Source organism: Macaca nemestrina, chromosome 4 (assembly GCF_043159975.1).
Source record: "Macaca nemestrina isolate mMacNem1 chromosome 4, mMacNem.hap1, whole genome shotgun sequence".
In the NCBI taxonomy this organism is placed as follows: Eukaryota; Metazoa; Chordata; class Mammalia; order Primates; family Cercopithecidae; genus Macaca; species Macaca nemestrina.
The window spans coordinates 43122942-43141936 of NC_092128.1; the positions used below are offsets into that span (position 1 = coordinate 43122942).

The window sequence follows — 18995 nt, forward strand, 5'->3', positions numbered from 1 at the left end:
TTAATTTAAGACATTCTAGCTTGGGTTAATATCAATTGAATTACAATAGGATATATTAATAAAAACTTTGCTTCTATAGAGCTCCATTTCCTCTCTCATCCTTGGTACTATTATCTTGCAAATTCTGTGTTTCTGCATTTTGTATCTATCAACAAAGGTAGCAATTATTGCTTTATATCAGACAGAAGATAAAAAGAGTTGCATTAAAAAAACATTTATACTAACTTTTATATTTACGTGTTTTCCTTACTAGTCCTCTTTATTTATTCATGTGGATTCAAATTATTATATATATCCCTCCATTTCAGCCTGAAGGACTTCCTTTAGTATTTATTTTAGGCTAGGTCTACTGGCAACAAGTTATCTTAGTTTTTCTTTATTTTGGAATATTTTACTCCTTCATTTTTGAAAGACAGTTTTACAAGATATACAGTTCTTCACTAACAGTTTTTTTTCTCTCAGCACTTTAAGTATATCATCACACTGCCTCCTGGCTTCCATAGTTTCTAATGAGAAATCAGCTCTATCTTGTTGAGGATGCCTGTGTATGATGAATTGCTTTCCTATTTTGCTGCTTTCAAGAGTCTCTCTGTCTTTTTAACTTACAATGGGTTAATTATAATCTGTTTAGGTGTGGCTTTCTTTGAGATTATCCTACTTGGAGTTCATTAGTCTTTATGAATGTGTAAATTTATGTTTTTCTTAAAATTTGGATAGTTTTTATTCATTTCTTCTTCAAATATTCTTTCTGCCCCCTTTTTTCTCTCCTCTCCTGGGATGATTGTTGTGTGTACACTTTATACATGATGTTATCCTAGAGGTCCTTGCAGCTCTGTTTATATTTATTCATTCTTTTTTTTTTTTTTTTGGATGGAGTCTGGCTCTGTCGCTCAGGCTGGAGTACAGTGGTGCACTCCTGGCTCACTGCAACCTCTACCTCACAGATTCAAGCGATGCTCCTGCCTCAGCCTCATGGGTAGCTGGGATTTCAGGTGCATGCCACCATGCCCAGCTATTTTTTTGTATTTTTAGTACAGACAGGGTTTCACCATGTTGATCAGGCTGGTCTCAAACTCCTGACCTGATGATCCACCTGCCTTGGCCTCCCAAATTGCTGGAATTACAGGTGTAGCCACCATGCCTGGCCTTTTAATTCGTTTTTCTTTCTGTTTTTCAGACTGGGTAATTTCAGTTTTCTTACATTCAAAGTACCTGACTCGTCTACCTCTTGAAGTCTGCTCTTCAACCCCTCTAGTAAATTTTATGTTTTAGTCATTGTACTTGTCAACTCCAAGTCTCTGTCTCTTTCTCTCTGTTCTTTTTTTTTTTAAATAATTTCTATAAATTTATTGATATTTTCTATTTGGTGAGACACTGTCTTCATGTTTTGTTTTACTTCTTAAAACATAATATTCTTTAGTTCTTTTACATATTTAAAATAGATTATTTAAAGAGATTCTCCAGTAAGCAGAACATCTGTACTTCCTTAAAGGCAATTTTTATAAACTGCTTTTTCTCCCCTGTGGATGGGCTATTCCCCCTTATTGCTTTTTATGTCTCATAATTTTTGGTTGAAAACTAGATTTTAAATAATATAATATGACCAATCTGAAAATCAGATATCCCCCTCCCCCAAAACATTTTGTTGTTGCTGTTTGTTGTTTTCATTGTTTATTTAGTGACTTTTCTGAACTAATTCTGTAAATTCTATACTCTTTGTTATGTGTGAACACTGAAGTCTCTGCTTGGTTATCTTAGGGATCAGCTAGTGATTGGACAAATACTTCATTAGATTCTTGAAACCCATAAGTCTTCCAGTGTTTGTTGAGGAATTCTGTGTGTGATGGGGCATCCCTTCAACACTCAGTCAGGCACTTACCAAGTCTGCTATAGCTTTCATTACCTACTTGCACAGAGCCTCATGTTAGCCACTAGTGAATCTTAGGGCCTTCTCTGGTGGCCCTGGGAAGACACATAGCACTATGCATATGTGTGGCCTTCTACATTCCCAGTGACATGGCAGAGCTTTTCAAAGCCAATTATGGGTATCTAATTCCCAAGCTTCTCCTTTTAAGTTTACAGGTTAGTCTATCATTTGTCCCAACTGTTTTCTATCTCTGTGGACCACGAGCATGTTCAGCAATTATCTCTGATTGTTTTCAACAAATGCCCTAAGGGAAAGGCTGTTTCCAGTGAGTAGGCTGAGTAAGATCAAATAAAGACAGCCTTGTGAGTGAGTCTTCCAGAGAACCACCAGAGAGGTCAAATAATAACAACTTTATGCATCATATCTTTGAAGAGGTCCATCTCCATTTATTTTTGAAAGAGTTGACACACTGTAGATTTTCACAGTAATTATGAGCTGTTGATTTTTAAGGCTACCATGGAGCTGGGAGAAGGCTGGGAATAGGACAAGTTAAAATGCCACAAATCTTGCTGTTCATAACAAAATTAAAGTTTTCTTAAATAAATTATCTCTTTAGTGCTTCAAGCATTTGGTTAATTTTCAGAGTTCTAAAAAAGTTGGTTTTGATAATTTTTGCCAATATTATTGCTTTTCTCAAGGAGGTAATTTTTAAAGGCGTTTACTCCATCATTTTTACTAATACAAACATAGGCTACTTGAAGAAAGTAAAGATAAGGGGCAAGAAGAATAATAGCAAGCAGTGAGGCTACAGTTTAGGAAGAAAGTGTAAATAAAAATATTGTTGGAAATTTATTATCGAGAAATGGCTACATTTCTACAAAGATGTAACAAACTTACATAGTATTAGCGGGATGATAACAACAGCTTTAAATAGGATACTAACCATGGAGTGGCCACTGGGAAGACACTGGATGCAGTGGTGGAGGCACAGTGGGGGTGCAGAACCCACAGTGGGGGTGCAGGTGGGAGCCCTGCCCTTTACTGAGTCAGCCCGTCAGGAGCCCCACGCTCCTAGGCACAGTTGCAGCCATCCAACTGGGCATCCCTGTGCTCTTGGGGGCCCAGAAAGCTCCTTGCTCCCACAGGCTGGAAAGTGCCTGCTCCAAGTGCCTGGCCTCTCCCAACTCCCAGCACCCACTCCAGGGTGTAGCATAGTTGTGGCTGAGCCCGGGAGTTGTTGCAACCAGGCCGGGTGTGCACACACTTGGGGTGGCACTGACACGCCAGCACCCTGCTACCTGGGCCTCCTCTGGACTTTGGGTGCCAATGAGCATGGGAGGGAGGCCAATAGGCACTGAGGGAAGCTCAGCACAGGCCTTCAGGTGCTCCTCAGTAGGAACAGCCTGGGGGCCATGGATGACATGTTGTTGGTGGCAGGAGGCAGAAAAGCTCCTGGGCAGAAAGGGGCGGGTCCCTAGTGAAACCCCACCTTCAAGCCAGGGCCTGAAGCCTGGGGGCTGGACTGTCAGTTTCAGGTGGAGTCCTCAGCCTGGAGTGAGAACTTATGGTGCTTTTTCCAGGCCCATCCATGGCCACCCATGGACCAATCAGCATACATTTCCTCCCTTCTGAGACCATAAAAACCCCAGCCAGACTCACACAGACATCAGGACTACCAGCTGTGGAAAGGAGCTACACACTATGAGTCTCCACATGTCTGGATGACCTGCCTGTGGAAAGGAGCTACCTATTTCAGGTCCCCTGAGAGCTGTTCTGTTGCTCAATGAAGCTCCTCACTGCCTTGCTCACCCTCCAGTTGTCTATGTACCTCATTCTTTCTGGAAGCAGGATGGGAATTCTGGACCCACTGAATGGCAGAACTGAAAGAGCTGTAGCACAAACAGGGCTGAAACATGCCCCCAGGCTCACCATGTTGTGGGTGATGAGGAGAGAAGAGCTGCAACCCTTCGGGGAGCCTAGACCTAGGGGCTCTCAGAGCCAGGGCTGTGACACCCTCTTTGGGGCTCTGTGGTTCCTGGCATCTTCAAATTTCCAGGTGCCACTGCATCTCCCTCATCCAGGTGTGGGTGCCCACAGCAGAAGCTGCCTGCAGTGCATCTGGTCCAGTCGCAGCTTTGCACAGAGCCAGCACCTGTGCTGGCATCTGGAGCTGCCAGAGTGCCTGGCTATGTGCAGTGGCTGACCCCTGCGCTCACTCACTCACACACCCTTCACTGGTCCATGCCTGGCTTGTCCTTGGCAGGTGTGGAATCTGGGCTGGTAGTGTGAGCCAAGTGAAGCTGGCCCGACTGAGTGGACAGAATGAGTACAGCAGGTGTGAGCAATACTCAGGTAGAAGGCGCCACTGGCCACAGAGGTTTCTGGTTGGTGAAGAGACACCCCAAGGATCCCATGACAATACCATGATGTTTGGTTACAGTAGCCTTATAGTAAAGTTTGAAGTTGAGTAGTGTGATGCCTCCACCTTTGTTCTTTCTGCTTAGGATTTCTTTGGCTATGTGATAAAGCCCATCATTTTTCTACTCGGAAAAAGTAGAGGATAGAAAGGTGTAAAGTAACATTTATAAAGATTCCAACGCTTTCTAGACAATGCTGAAAATTTTCCATATAAGCAACATTTTTATCTGAGAGTGATAATACTTTCCAGAAATCAGTACTTTCTGGGATACTCTATGTTGCTGTTTTCATACAGTAAAGCCGTAAGTTTGATAGACAACACAGAGTGTTTGAGAAACTAGAAAATTCCAATTCTATGACATAAAAATTAGAAAAAAATAATTCCATGGTGTAACTATTTAGATGTTGACAGGACATGGATTTTGTTTATAGTTCAATAGAAGACAAATATCTGGTTTGGAACATGAATGATGTAAAACACACATACACACATGTGCACACACACTTAATCCTTGATAAATAAATAACTTTACGTAGATATATTAGTTCTCTATTGCTGCTGTTAACAGATCAGTGCAAGTTTGGTGGCTTAGAAAAGACAATTGTGTTATATTACATTTTGGTAGGTCAGTGGTTCTTCACAGAAATAGAAAAAACAATCTTAAAATTTATAGGAAACCACAAAAGACCCTGAATAATGAAAGCAATCTTGAGCAAAAATACCAAAGGTTGAAGCATCATATGATTTGACTTCACACTATACTACAAAACGATAGTAACTAAAACAGTATGGTACTGGTGTAAAAATAGACACACACAAACTACTGGAACAGAATAGAGAAGAAGAAATAAATCTATGCACTTACAGCTAACTGACTTTCAACAAAAGTGTCAAAAACACACAATGGGGAAAGGTCAGTATCTTCAATAAATTGTGCTGAAAAAAATTGGATATCCACATGCAGGAGAATAAAGCAAGACCCTGATCTTTCACTATACATATAAAAAATCAATTCAGAATGGATTAAAGACTTAAGTAAGGGACCAAAAGTGATAAAACTACTAGGAGAAAACATGGGAAAACATGGGGAAACATGACACTGGTTAAGGCAGGGAATTTTGGGGTAAGACCCCAAAAGCATAGGCAACAAAAGCCAAAATAGACAAATGGGATTACATAAAACTAGAAGGTTTTTGCACAGAAAAGGAAACAAAAGATTGAAGAGACAATCAACAGAATGAGATGAAATATGTGCAAACTATGCATCTGACAAAAGGTTAATATCAATATAGAAGGAACTCAAAAAACTCAACAGCAAAACAACAACAAAATAATTTAAAAATACAATTAAGAAATGGGCAAAAGACCTGAATAGATATTTCTCACAAGAAGACATACAAAGGCCAACACATATATGAAAAAATGATTAACATTAGTAATCATCAGGGAAAAGCACATCAAAACCACAATGAGGTATCACCTTACTCCTGTTAGAATAGCTATTATCAAAAAGACAAAAAGTAACAAATGCTATTGTGGATGTGGTGAAAGGGTGACTCCTACACATTGTTGTTGGGAATAGTGCATCCATCACAGAAAACAGTATGAAGAGTTCTTTAAAAATTAAAATTACAACTACCATATGATCCAGCAATCCCACCACATGGTGTATCTTCAAAGGAAATGAAATCAGCATGTCAAAGAGATTATCTACATTCCCATGTATATTGCAGTGCTATTCTCAATAACGAAGACATGGAATCAACCTAAATGTCCATGAATGGTTGAATGGATAAATAAATTGTGGTGTGTATACACATACACACACACACACACACACACAAACTGAAACATTATTCAGCCACAAAAAAAGAATGGCATTCTGTCATTTGTGGCAACATAGAAGAACCTGGAGGACATTAAATAAAATAAACCAGGCACAAAAACAAAAATACCCTATCATCTCACTCATATGTGGAATCTAAAGAAGTTGGTCTCATAGAAGTGGAGAGTAGAATGGTGATTAACAGAGGCTAGGAGGGAGGGTGACAGGAGCACAGAGACAGATTGGTCCATGAGTATAAAGTTACAGTTAGATAGGAGGAATAAGTTCTCTTCTATTGCACAGTAGGGTGACTACGGTTAACAATATTTTACTGTATATTTAAAAGTAGCTGAAAGAGAGAATTTTGAACTTTTTCACTACACAGAAATGATAAATGAATGAGGCTGTGGAGATGCCAAATACCCTGATTTGATTTTTACACAATGTATAAATCAAAATGTCACCCTGTACCCCATAGATATGTACAATTATTATGTCAATAAAAACAAGAAATTAAAAAAAAAAACAGAAAAAAGAAGTCCTACAGGGATTTCACTAATAATGGGATATCAAACATTATGTGCCTTTTAATGTGATACACAATGTTATACACAGCATCACCCATGGAATATTCTTGTTCAAAATGCTTAATTGGAATTTAATTCAGCCTACAGTTTTAACCTCCAATTTATAGGAAATACAGGTGATACAGGATCAATTTAAAGGATACCACAAAGAACAGACAAATCAAGATTATGTAAAATTCTGCAAGACAATTTGGTCTCATTGCTAAGTCTGTATCATGGAGGAAAAAAGAAAAGGGAATGGAAATTGCTTTAGATGAAAAGATAACAGTCAAAGACAATGCATGGTATTTGACTAAATCTTGGTTTAAAAATTTATTTTAAAAATCCTATAAAACATTTTGTGGAGACAAGTGGCAATATTTAAATGTGGTCTGGTAAATATATAACATTAAGAAATTCTTTAAATTTGTCAGATGTGATAACAGCACTGTTAATAGGAAAGAGAACACTTATTTACTGGAAATGTATGCTAAAGTGATTAGTTTGAAGTATAATGTTTGTAATTTATTTTATAATGGCTCAGGACAAAACATATACAGAAGAAACAAATATGCAAAATATTAATGAGGTAGGAGGTATAAGAGTAATATTGTTCAATTTCTACTTTTCTGTACTAAACGTTTTCATGTTAGTGAAAATTTTAAACATCGAATACAAAAGTACATATATATATATATATATATAACTTAATTGCAGTTGTCTGCTGGAATAATTAGAAAAAGGAAAACGTTTAAGAAATAAATGTCAATTTTATTCAGCCTAATCCTATTTCTTTTTATTCTAGGAGATGGACTTGTAGAACATTTTTCTCTCTTTTTTTTTTTTTGAAGATAGAAAGATAATTTCTAGAATCAAAATAATAGAGTCACTATTACATGACTTAATTTTTTTTCTTCAGAACATCCAGTTCTTTTCAGTCTGCTCTGGGTGCTCCTCAAACCTTATGCAATCTATATATTGAGTTCCATTGTGTCCTAGGTGAACAACCAGTCTCAATTCTTGTGATAAGGAGAGTATGTCTCAGTGATTCACTGTGTGAGAAAGTTGCCAATACAAGAGACGACCTGGTGATCAGCAAACTACAGACCAAGAGTAACTTGAAGGACTCCTCTGAACTTCAGCTCAATCAAGCGTATCTAACACTGTTTGGAGGCATCTATCTGGTCTTCTTGCTCTAGGAATGTTGTTGTTGGAAAAGCCCTTGTAAAGACAGCTATAAGATACTTGTTGAGAGCTCCATCAGGCATTGCAGAGACCTCTGGTGGCAATATGAAGGATAAACAGCTCACTACAAAGTAGGAGGCTAGTATGGAAAATAGTATAAATGGAAAGAGAAACTATTCTCTCTTAGCCTCCTTTTGCTTGTCTGACCTTTCTATTTATTCTTTCTCCTGCCCTTTAAAAAAATCTGTTATTCCTTAAAGATTTTTCCGTGCTATCCTCATTTATAAATTTTCCCTGAATGATCATACCCACTCACCAAATCATACTTTCAGCATGGTTTTCTCCACTGAGTTTCATGCCTGTATTTCCACTTGCTACGTATTTCTATATAGATATCTCTTAAAGTCAACATTACAAAAAGACACTAATTCTCTAAGTTTTCTAATTCTATATTTCCTAGGCAATGAAATACTATCACAATACAGCCAGGCTAGAGGGCTTATACTTCAAGGTACAAAGAGTATGGCACACTTACCATATGTGAGGCACAGGGATAGGTGCTGGGATAAGGAACAGAAAGTCACATCTTAAAGCAGAGTGAAGAAACATATATTTTAATGTGATAGAGGAATACATGTACTGCTTTGGAAGTTCTGAGGAAGGACACCTAACCCAGACTGAGATGGAAAGATTGAAGATGAAGAATTCTTAGAAGAAATTACTATAAAGCTATATTATAGACAGTAATAATTTGCCTGTGTTATGATCTGAATTTTGCTCTCTCCCCTAAATTCATATATTGAAGTCATAGCTTTCAGTAACCTTGAATGTGACTATATTTGGAGATAGAGTCTTTAAAGAGATAAATTAAAATGAGGTGAGTAGGGTAGGCCCTAATTTCACATGAATGGTGTCCATATAAGAAGAAATTTGGACACAGACATGGACAGAGGAAATATGATGTGAAAACACAGGAAAACAGCCATTTACAAGCCAACAAGAGACCCCATAGAAAAAATCAACTGTGCTGACTTGTTTATGTTGGACTTCTAGCCTCCAGAACTGAGAAAATAAATTTCTGTTAAGTTACCCAGCCTGTGGTATTTCATTACGGCAGCCCTCGCAAACTAACATAGTCTGATTTCTTTTTCAAGGTAATGGTAAGACTGTTCTAACCAGAGGGAAGAAAATATGCAAAACAAATGGCCATCAAAGATGATAGCTTACTTGATAAACTATGAAGTAGTTTGGCACTACCGGATCACTGGTCATACAGTGGGTAAGGGCCGTGGAGAATTTGGGGTAGTGAGACCTGAGAGATAGAAAGAGACCAGATTATGAGAGGCATCATGTGCCAAATTAAATGGTGGAAACTGAGGTGGCAGGAAGGTGAAGACATGGAATTAAAGGAAGTAGTATTAAAGCAGATCTCATACATTGCAAGGTTCTCTCCAATCAAAGTTAATCATGGGTGTATAACTCTTAGGTCTCTGTCTAGCCCAGTTTTCTATGCTATTGACTAGTAGTATTTCATGATAATTACCCATTGTCTAAGAGGTACAGAAATTTTTTTAAGAACCACATTAATTTTTTTCTCACAAGATGTTTATTCCCTCTGAGCAATCTAAATATTACTTTACTTAATTTTATATCATTATGCTTTCCTGCCTTATTCTAAGCTTCTTCTCTCCAGTGTTTGTGTTTTATTTTTTTATTTTTAATTTTTTAAAAAATTTATTTATTTATTTATTTTTGGTTTTCGGATGGAGTCTCGCTCTGTTGCCCAGGCTGAAGTGCAGTGGAGCAATCTAGGTTCACTGCAAGCTCTGCCTCCCGGGTTCACGCCATTCTCCTGCCTCAGCCTCCCGAGTAGCTGGGACTACAGGCACCCGCCACCACGCTTGGCTAATTTTTTGTAGTTTTAGTAGAGACGGGGTTTCACTGTGTTAGCCAGGATGGTCTTGATCTCCTGACCTCGTGATCCGCCGGCCTCGGCCTTCCAAAGTGCTGGGATTACAGGTGTGAGACACCGCACCTGACCCAGTGTTTGCGTTTTAATAATATCTAGAATAGGTTACTACAAGTCTGTTGAGTTACTGCTTGGATAAGCTGGATTTAGCTAGACTATTGCAGTCACAAACTGCATAATGACGTTTCAATCAAAGAGGAACTACACGTATGATGGTGGTCCTATAAGATTATGATGGAGCTGCCCTATACGGGTGTACCTTTTTTTTCTTTTAAACCATATTTTTACTGTACCTTTTCTATCTTTATATATTTTAGATACACAAATACCATTTTTTTCACAATTGCCTACAGTATTCAGTGCAATAACATGCTGTACAGGTTTGTAGTCTGGGAGCAACAGGCTATACCATATAGCCTAGGTGTGTAGTAGGCTAACCCATCTAGGTTTGTGTCATTGCAGTCTATGATCACACGATGAAATCACCTAAGGATACATTTCTCAGAACATACTCCTGTCATTAGGTAATGCATGACTTTACTTTTTAACATCAATATATCTCTATTTCTCAAGCCTTAATATTTATTTTGCTTCTTTTTAATGACTGTTAACTTTCCTAAAATTTAAAGTATGGATGATTTATCTTTGTTTTCCTTTTTGTCATCTCTCCCATTATTTTTTAATACTTGATGCTCTTATGGATGGAATAGAATTAATTGTTACACTGCAACAAAATGAGATATAAGTTTCATGAAAGCAATGGCCGTACCTGACTTGTTCATTAATATGTTCCCACGGCCTGATATAGTGCCTGACACAGGGTTGATTATACATTTATTTTAAAGGAAAAATAAAATTTGCTCCATGTCTATTTGCTTTCAGCTATCTATCAAGAAATGTTCATGAGGCCGTTCTTAAATTAGAACAGTACTTCAGAATCCTCCAGGGAATTTTTTCAATATACACATGTGCTAGTCCTACCTCAGATATACGGAATCTGGATTTGTGGGGGCAAGGGTCATATAGGGATGTAGACATAAGTGTGGTAAAAAAGCTTCATGATGTTAATATCCATCACTGATAAAGGCAAATGTTGTTATTTCTTTCGCCTCAGTTAAATTCCTCCTGACCTGAGTCAAAGGATGAAGAAATGGTATTAGGCAGTGAGAGGCATGTTTTGGTGTAGGGAATGCTGCCTTAAACCCCTTGGCACATTCTTTAGCTGACTGTATTCGTAAGACTAGCCTCCACTGAGATCAGCATGCCCTGTATTCTCGTCTTAAAGAAGTAGCTCTGGAAGGGTGGGACCACCACTAACTTAGAATCAAAATCCTAGGGCTTTAGTTTAGTATTCACACTTAATAGGTCTGAGATCTCAAGCAAAATAGTTCTCTGAGCTTCAGTGCCCTCACCTATAAACTGAGAATAATAACATCTATTTGAAAATGTAAGTAAATATGAGCATTTGAATAATGAATTGTTCTGATTAACTTTGGTACTTGAAGAGTATTACTTATCTCTCTGACCTGTAAGGCATATGTTTTCCTTTAAAGGCATAAACTAACTGGCTACTCGCAGAAGAAAAGAGGGGTGAAGTTTCTCACAGATAATTTCCAGAATTAGCTGTTCTTATAACTAAAATTACTGTTAACTGATTTATCCTTCTATAACTTAAATCAAGGATGCAGCTGCAATGGCTTTTGGTGATGACTTTCTTAACCACCTCTTTAGGACATGACAGGTTTCTCTGCTGTGTCTTTTGAGCCCTTCATACAGTAGCAGCAAATTGATCGTTTTTCATCACTAGAGATCTTTGTTCTCTGTCTTTGTCAGGAAACTTTTCATGCCAAACAACTGAAACTGCTGAAGTCATTTTGCTGTAAACATGAGGAAATAATAGAGATTCCAGGGAATATCATGCAGCTTAAGGATAAGAGGTGTTATTGGGCTTCGTAAGGGCCTTGGAGCAAGAGCTGGAAAAACCATAGGAGTTTAGAGATATCATAAAACACCAATATCCTACAGGTGTGGAGTGCTTTGCAATTATGACTCTTGTTTCACATAGGAAGTATTAGACATTGAAGAATAGCGAAGATGTTGCATAAAAAGCAGAAAGGGCATACAAAATTTTGCATATTTGTCTGTCTAGCTATAAAAATATGCTTTACAATATTATTTTAAAATTTACTTTGAATTTTTGTTTTTTAAAAAAATTAATATGTGTACATTACTTAAGTTTTGGAAAAGAAGAAAAAATAAATCCCCATATTGTTATCATCTTAGCACAATAAATACCTTTTGGAGTGTTTTCTTATGACTTAACTCTAAATGGGTCACTAACCTAAATGGAAGAACCAAAACCATAAAATTCTTGCCTGACCAACATGGAGAAGCCCCGTCTCTACTAAAAATACAAAATTAGGCTGGGTGCAGTGGCTCACACCTGTAATCCCAGCACTTTGGGAGGCCAAGGCGGGAGGATCACGAGGTCAGGAGATCGAGAACATCCTGGTTAACACGGTGAAACCCTGTCTCTACTAAAAATACAAAAAATTAGCCAGGCATGGTGGCAGGCGCCTGTAGTCCCAGTTACTCAGGAGGCTGAGGCAGGGGAATAGCATGAACCCAGGAGGCGGAGCTTGCAGTGAACAGAGATCGCTCCACTGCACTCCAGCCTGGGTGACAGTGAGAGACTCCGTGTCTCTCTCTCTCTCTCTCTCTATATATATATATATATACACACACACATACATACATACATACACACACACACACACACACACACACACACACACACACACATAATTAGCCAGGCCTGGTGGTCCGTGCCTGTAATCCTAGTTATTTGGGAGGCAGGAGAATTGCTTGAACCCAGGAGGTGGAAGTTGTGGTGAGCCAAGATCGTACCACTCTACTCCAGCCTAGGCAACAAAAGCAAAACTCCATCTCAAAAAAAAAAAAAAATTCTTAGAGGAAAACATAGGGGTAACTCTTTGTGCCTTTAGATTTGGCAATGGATTCTTACACATGACACCAGAGGCACAGTCAACAAAAGAAAAAAATAGATAAACTGAAAAATGTTCATGTATCAAAAGATATCCAAAAAGAGAAAAGACAACTTACAAAGTGAGAAAACAATATTTGACAATCATATATCTGAAAAGGGTCTAGCATCCAGAATATACAAGGAACTCTTATAACTCCACAACAAAAAGACAGCACAATTTAAAAACGGGCAAAGGACTTCAATAGACATTTCCCCAAGGAAACTGATGATCCTCAGCTTATGGTGGGGTTACATCCCAATAAACTCATTGTAACTGAAAAATCATCCAATACATGTTACTTATCAAACATCATAGCTTAGCCTAGCCTACCTTAAACATGCTCAGAACACTTACGTTATCCTACAGTTGGGCACAATTATTTGGCAACACAGCACACCATAGGGTAGCAGTTGTTTACCCTCATGATCACATGGCTGACTGAGAGTTCTGGCTTGCTGCTGCTGCCTAGCATTGTGAGGGAGGGTCATACTCATATGGCTAGCTCAGGAACATATCACAATTCAAAATCTGATGTACAGTTTCTACTGAATGTGTGTTTCATTTTCACCATCATAAAGATGAAAAACTTTAAGTCAAGCCATCATAAGTCAAGGACCATCTGTACAAAAGCTAACAAACCCATGAGAAGATGCTCCGCATTATTAGTTACCAGGAGAATGTAAATCAAAACCATGATGAGGTACCACTTTACAACTGTTGAAATGGCAATAATAATAAAACAAAACAAAACAAAACAAACACTAGAAAATCACCAGTATTGACAAAGGATATGAGGGAATTGGAACTCTTTACGTTGCTGGTGGGAATGTGAAAAGGTTCATTCATTGTGGGGATAACCCAAACGACTATTGGTGGATATGTTGATAAACAGTTATGGCATATGCATACAATGGAGTATTATTTAGCTATTAAAAAGAATGAAGTACTGATACTTGTTATAATGTGAATACACCTTCAAGACATTATCCTAGACATGAACCATTAAGCCAGACACAAAAAATGACATATTGTATGATCCCATTTATATAAAAATTCAAAATGGGTACATCCATAGAGACAGAATGAAGATTTTCTGGGCCTGGAGAGGGAGAAAATTACTTAATGGATGTAGGGTTTTCCTTTGGAGTGTTTTGGGAATAGATAGATTGCATAACATTATGAATGTACTAAATATCACTAAACTGTCACTTTAAAATAGTTAATTTTAAGTCATGTGAATTTCATTTCAATAATTTTTTAAAAAATCTTAGGAAACACTTCAAATTGGCTTGAAGCAAATTTTCTCCATTGTGGAAAACTATATCTCATCCAACAATTCCACAGAAACATCCGATCTATTTTTGCTTAATGGTTCACGATAACGAAAATTCTTTCTCCAGGAACAAATGCATCACCCATTCTAATCACTTTACACCAAATGTGCCTCCAGCAATGCCACAGGTAATGTGAGTCAAGTTGTCACAAGGCAATTATTGATTCAAAGTTACCATGATAGGTTTATGCATATCAAAGATTAAAAAAAGGACCAGCAAAACTGGCTAGCCATAGGCACGAAATTGAAACTGGACCCCTTCCTTACACATTATACAAAAATTAGGCCAAGATGGATTAAAGACTTAAATGTAAAACCCAAAACTGTAAAAACCCTAGAAGAAAATCTAGGCAATACTATTTAGGACATAGGCACGGGCAAATATTTCATGACAAAAAATCAAAAGCAATTGCAACAAATGCAAAAATTGACAAATGGAATCTAGTTAAACTAAAGCACTTCTGCACAGCAAAAGAAACTATCATCAGAGTGAACAGACGTGGGAGAATGGGAAAAAATTTTTGCAATCTATCTTTCTGACAAAGGTCTAATATCCAGAATCTACAAAGAACTTAAACAAATTTTCAAGAAAGAAACAACCCCATCAAAAAATGGGCAAAGGACATGAAGAGACACTTCTAAAAAGAAGGCATTTATGTGGCCAACAAACATATGAAAAAAAAGCTCAACATTACTGGTCATTAGAGAAATGCAAATCAAAACCAGAATGAGACACCATCTCATTCCAGTCACAATGGTGATTATTAAAAAGTGAAGAAACTACAGATGCTGGCGAGGCCGTGGAGAAATAGAAACACTTTTACACTGTTGATGGGAATGTAAACTAGTTCAACCATTGTGGAGGAGAGTGTGGCAATTCCCCAAAGATCTGGAACCAGAAATACCATTTGACTCAGCAATCCCATTACTGGGTATATATATCCAAAGAATAGAAATCATTCTATTATAAAAATACATGCGTGCGTATGTTCACTGCAGCACTATTTACAATAGCAAAGATATGGAATCAACCCAAAGGCCCACCAGTGATAGACTGAATAAAGAAAATGTGGTACATATGCACCATGGAATATTATGCAGCTATAAAAAGTAATGAGATTATGTCCTTTGCAGGGACATGAATGGAGCTAGAAGCCATTATCCTCAGCATACTAATACAGGAAAAGAAAACCAAAAACCTCATGTTCTCACTTATAAGTGGGAGCTGAACAATAAGAACACATGGACACCAGAGGGAACAACACACACCAAGGCCTGTTGGGGGAGGGTTGGGGGAGGGAGAGTATCAGGATAAATAGCTAATGCATGTGGAGCTTGATACCTAGGTGATGGGTTGATAGGTGCAGCAAACCACCATGGCACAAATTTACCTATGTAACAAACCTGCACATCCTGCACATGTATCCCAGAACTTGAAATTAAATTAAATTAAAAATTTTAAAAACAAGGACCCAGCACAAAATGCTTCCAAAGAAGATTCCCCCAAACATAGTGAATATAAAGTAAATCACCTTCCAAGATTCTGTAACTGGTGGGTGACAACACATGATAGTATGTGGGGAGAGGGATATGTGGATAAGCTGGGGAAACCACAGGGCACATCTTCCCCAAATGTACATTTTGTAAGCATAAAATGTATGAAATAAAAATGAGAGGAAGAAGATTCTCTAAATTGATTATTTTATGGACATTCTTGAGAACAGTGATTTTAGGTGATTCTGATGGAAAGTTGCATGACTTTTGCCAGATTTCATGTTTTATGCCATGTGTAAGTCATGTAATATACTTAATGTCAGGATCTTAGGATGTAGTAGACCCATTCTGAGACTTTTATTTATTTATTTATTTATTTTTTTGAGATGGAGTCTGGCTCTGTCACCCAGGCCGCAGTGCAGTGGTGTGATGTTGGCTCACTGCAACCTCTGCCTCCCCGATTCAAGAGATTCTCCTGTCTCAGCATCCCAAGTAGCTGGGATTACAGGCACACGCCACCAAGCTGGGATAATTTTTGTATTTTTTGGTTGAGACAGAGTTTCACCATGTTGGCCAGACTGGTCTGAACTCCTGGCCTCAGGTGATCAGCCCGCCTTGTCCTCCCAAATATTGGGATTACAGGAGCCACTGTGCCTGGCTGGGATTATTTTTTAAATCCACAATCAAATCTTTGCTGAACCTGCCTGCTCCACAGGGGCCTTTGATCCTCCCTCCATTGCTCCCAGAACAAAGAGAGAAAAGAGCAATACAAGTGAAAGGAAGAGAATTAACACTTGAGTGGCAAGAGATGCTGACTGAAACAAGCAGAACAGGGCAAGTATGTTTTAAAGTGCTTCCCAGGCTTTTTTGCATGGCATACACTGACCATGCTATTTGTATGGCACTTTGAGGTAAATGAATGATACCCTTAGAAATTCAAGTGACCAGTCTAGGGTATCTGGCTGTTCTGGGCCTGAAGACCCTGAAGACCAAAGAGATAAATGTATCTGTCCACAACCCCTATGCCCCAGCTCACCTACATGGACGTTAGGGTTACATGGGGAACTAAAAGGGCTTAAAAATAATAGTGCAATTAACTCCAAGAAGATGGCACTTCACACATTAGAATGGGTAAAATTAAAAATAAAGACAATGCCAAGCATTGGTAAAGATGTGAAGTAACTGGAACTCTCTTATACAGCTCATTGGAGTGCAAAAGTATAAAACACTTTGGAAAAGAGTTCGGCAGTTTCTTAGAGAGTTGAGCATACATCTACGCTACATCTCCCTTTTCTAGTGGAAACATCTGTGTATTTACCCTAGAGAAATGTCAATATGTATTCATAAAAAGACTGGTAGAAGAATGCTCATAATATTTTTATTCGTAACAGCCAAAATACAGAAACAATTCGAAGTCTGTCAATAAGAGAACGTGGTATATTTATACAATGAAATATGAGTCAGCAACAAACATGAGAGAACTACTAATACATGCAACAACTTCAATCAATCTCATAAACATTATGTATGCAAAAGAAACTTGACATAAAAGCATCACAAAAGAGTAAATCCTGAATTGTTCCATTTATATGAAGTTCTAGAACAGAAAAACTAAACTGTGGTGACAGAAATTATATCAGTAGTTGCTTGGGAGGCAGAGTTTTCACTAGGAATGGCATGAGAAAGCTTTCTGGGAAACGTATCTTGATTAAGATAGGGGTTACATGGAGGTACAGATTTTTCAAAAGCTCATAATACTGTACCCTTAAAATATGTGGATTTTGTTGTATAAAAATTATATCTCAATGCAGTTGATAAGGTTAGAAATAAAGCAAGCACATAATTTGTTATGGTAGTAATTATCAGGCGAAAGAAAACTTTGAGGTACTAGAACTAGTTATCTCTGGTGAATGAAATTGGAGAAATGTAATTTTATTTGTTTTTGCATTTAAAGGTCAAAAGAGGCACTCAGGGTGGGTAATGAGATGTAGAGGAAGGGCTGTGGATACAGAGTTTGGATGCCTGAGCCTTGTACATGGCACAGAGCATGCCCTTGGGGTTGGGCTAACTGAAGAACATTATAGGGATGCTATTTAAGAGCATAGGAGCTATGTTGGTCCAGGAGCCTCCTGAGGCACTGCAGAATGGGGCAGCCTGATCTTCTGGTCAACCTATCCTTTGAGTGAGAAGCCCTTATCCTCCTCATGCTTTGAGTCCAGCCACTGTGGGAGGAAGATCATCACACTGCCTGTGTTCCAGAATTTCTCTTACAACACAGGCAACGATCACTTTACAGGTGCTTCGAAACCTATTCTTACTCTTTGCATAGTTTTTTCCTCTTTTGGACTTCTTTCTGCTACACTTCAGGATATTGATGAAAGTAGGGGCAAGATGGGGATCTCACACCCGTATTTTGAGCATGGACTTGGGCCCTCTAGAACTACTGACCTTAGGGATGGAGTGGATATCCTTGCTTTACTTATACAACTTTAGATAAACAGAGTAATTTTGATGCTGTGTTATGGTGATTCTCTAGCTTAAATTTCCAATCAAATAGTAACTTTTTGGAAAGAAGGAGAGTTTGCTCAGATGACGGGAAGCTGGTGAGAGGGAAGATGGAGATTGAAGCCGGATGTTTTTGATGTTGCGGATGTTTATTGTTCCCTGTAGAGTTCCACCCGCTGGAGCCAACTTCATGAAAATAGAAAGTTTCCCGCATAGTACTGACACATGTAATTGACATGAATCTTTTGGATTGAATTGAAGAATAAAATAATAAAATTTATTGTTTTTTAAATTCAAAAGATAATTTATTCTATACCGAGGAAGACTTTAGACTCAATACAGCACTAATCTCATTGTTTCTGCAGCCGCTTCCTGAGAGGAAAGAATTGAGGATTTTCCTCTGTGTGTAGTATAATCTACCAAATTTAGCACGAAGACACTGAAGACAAAGGCTTTGAGAATTTACCAGTATGGAAGAGATTTGCTGCCACCCAATGGACAAGTGTAATATTTTTTCATTATTCAGTAATAAACAATTTGCTTTTACCTCACTGAACATTCATATACAACTGTAGTAATTATTTTAATGAACATACTTGAATTGCAAATTACTTTTTAACTTTTAATGTTACTGGTGTATGTGGTTTTGTATATGTGTGTTGTGACAGTGGGAATGCAATGTGTATGAGAAAATAGTTTGGCTAAATTTTAATTGAAGCGTACTGATTTGTTTTCTATAATTTTGTCTAAATAAAATTTAATAAAAGTTTTGGGGCCCAACAGAT

The 18995-nt window shown here is 38.0% G+C and overlaps 1 protein-coding gene across 9 annotated transcripts in view; it reads left to right on the plus strand.

Annotated features, from left to right (window-relative positions):
- LOC105475715 (transcription factor EC) overlaps positions 1–18995 on the plus strand; it is a 557301-nt gene that overhangs the window by 308104 nt on the left and 230202 nt on the right. The gene's annotated exons all lie outside the window — the stretch shown is intronic.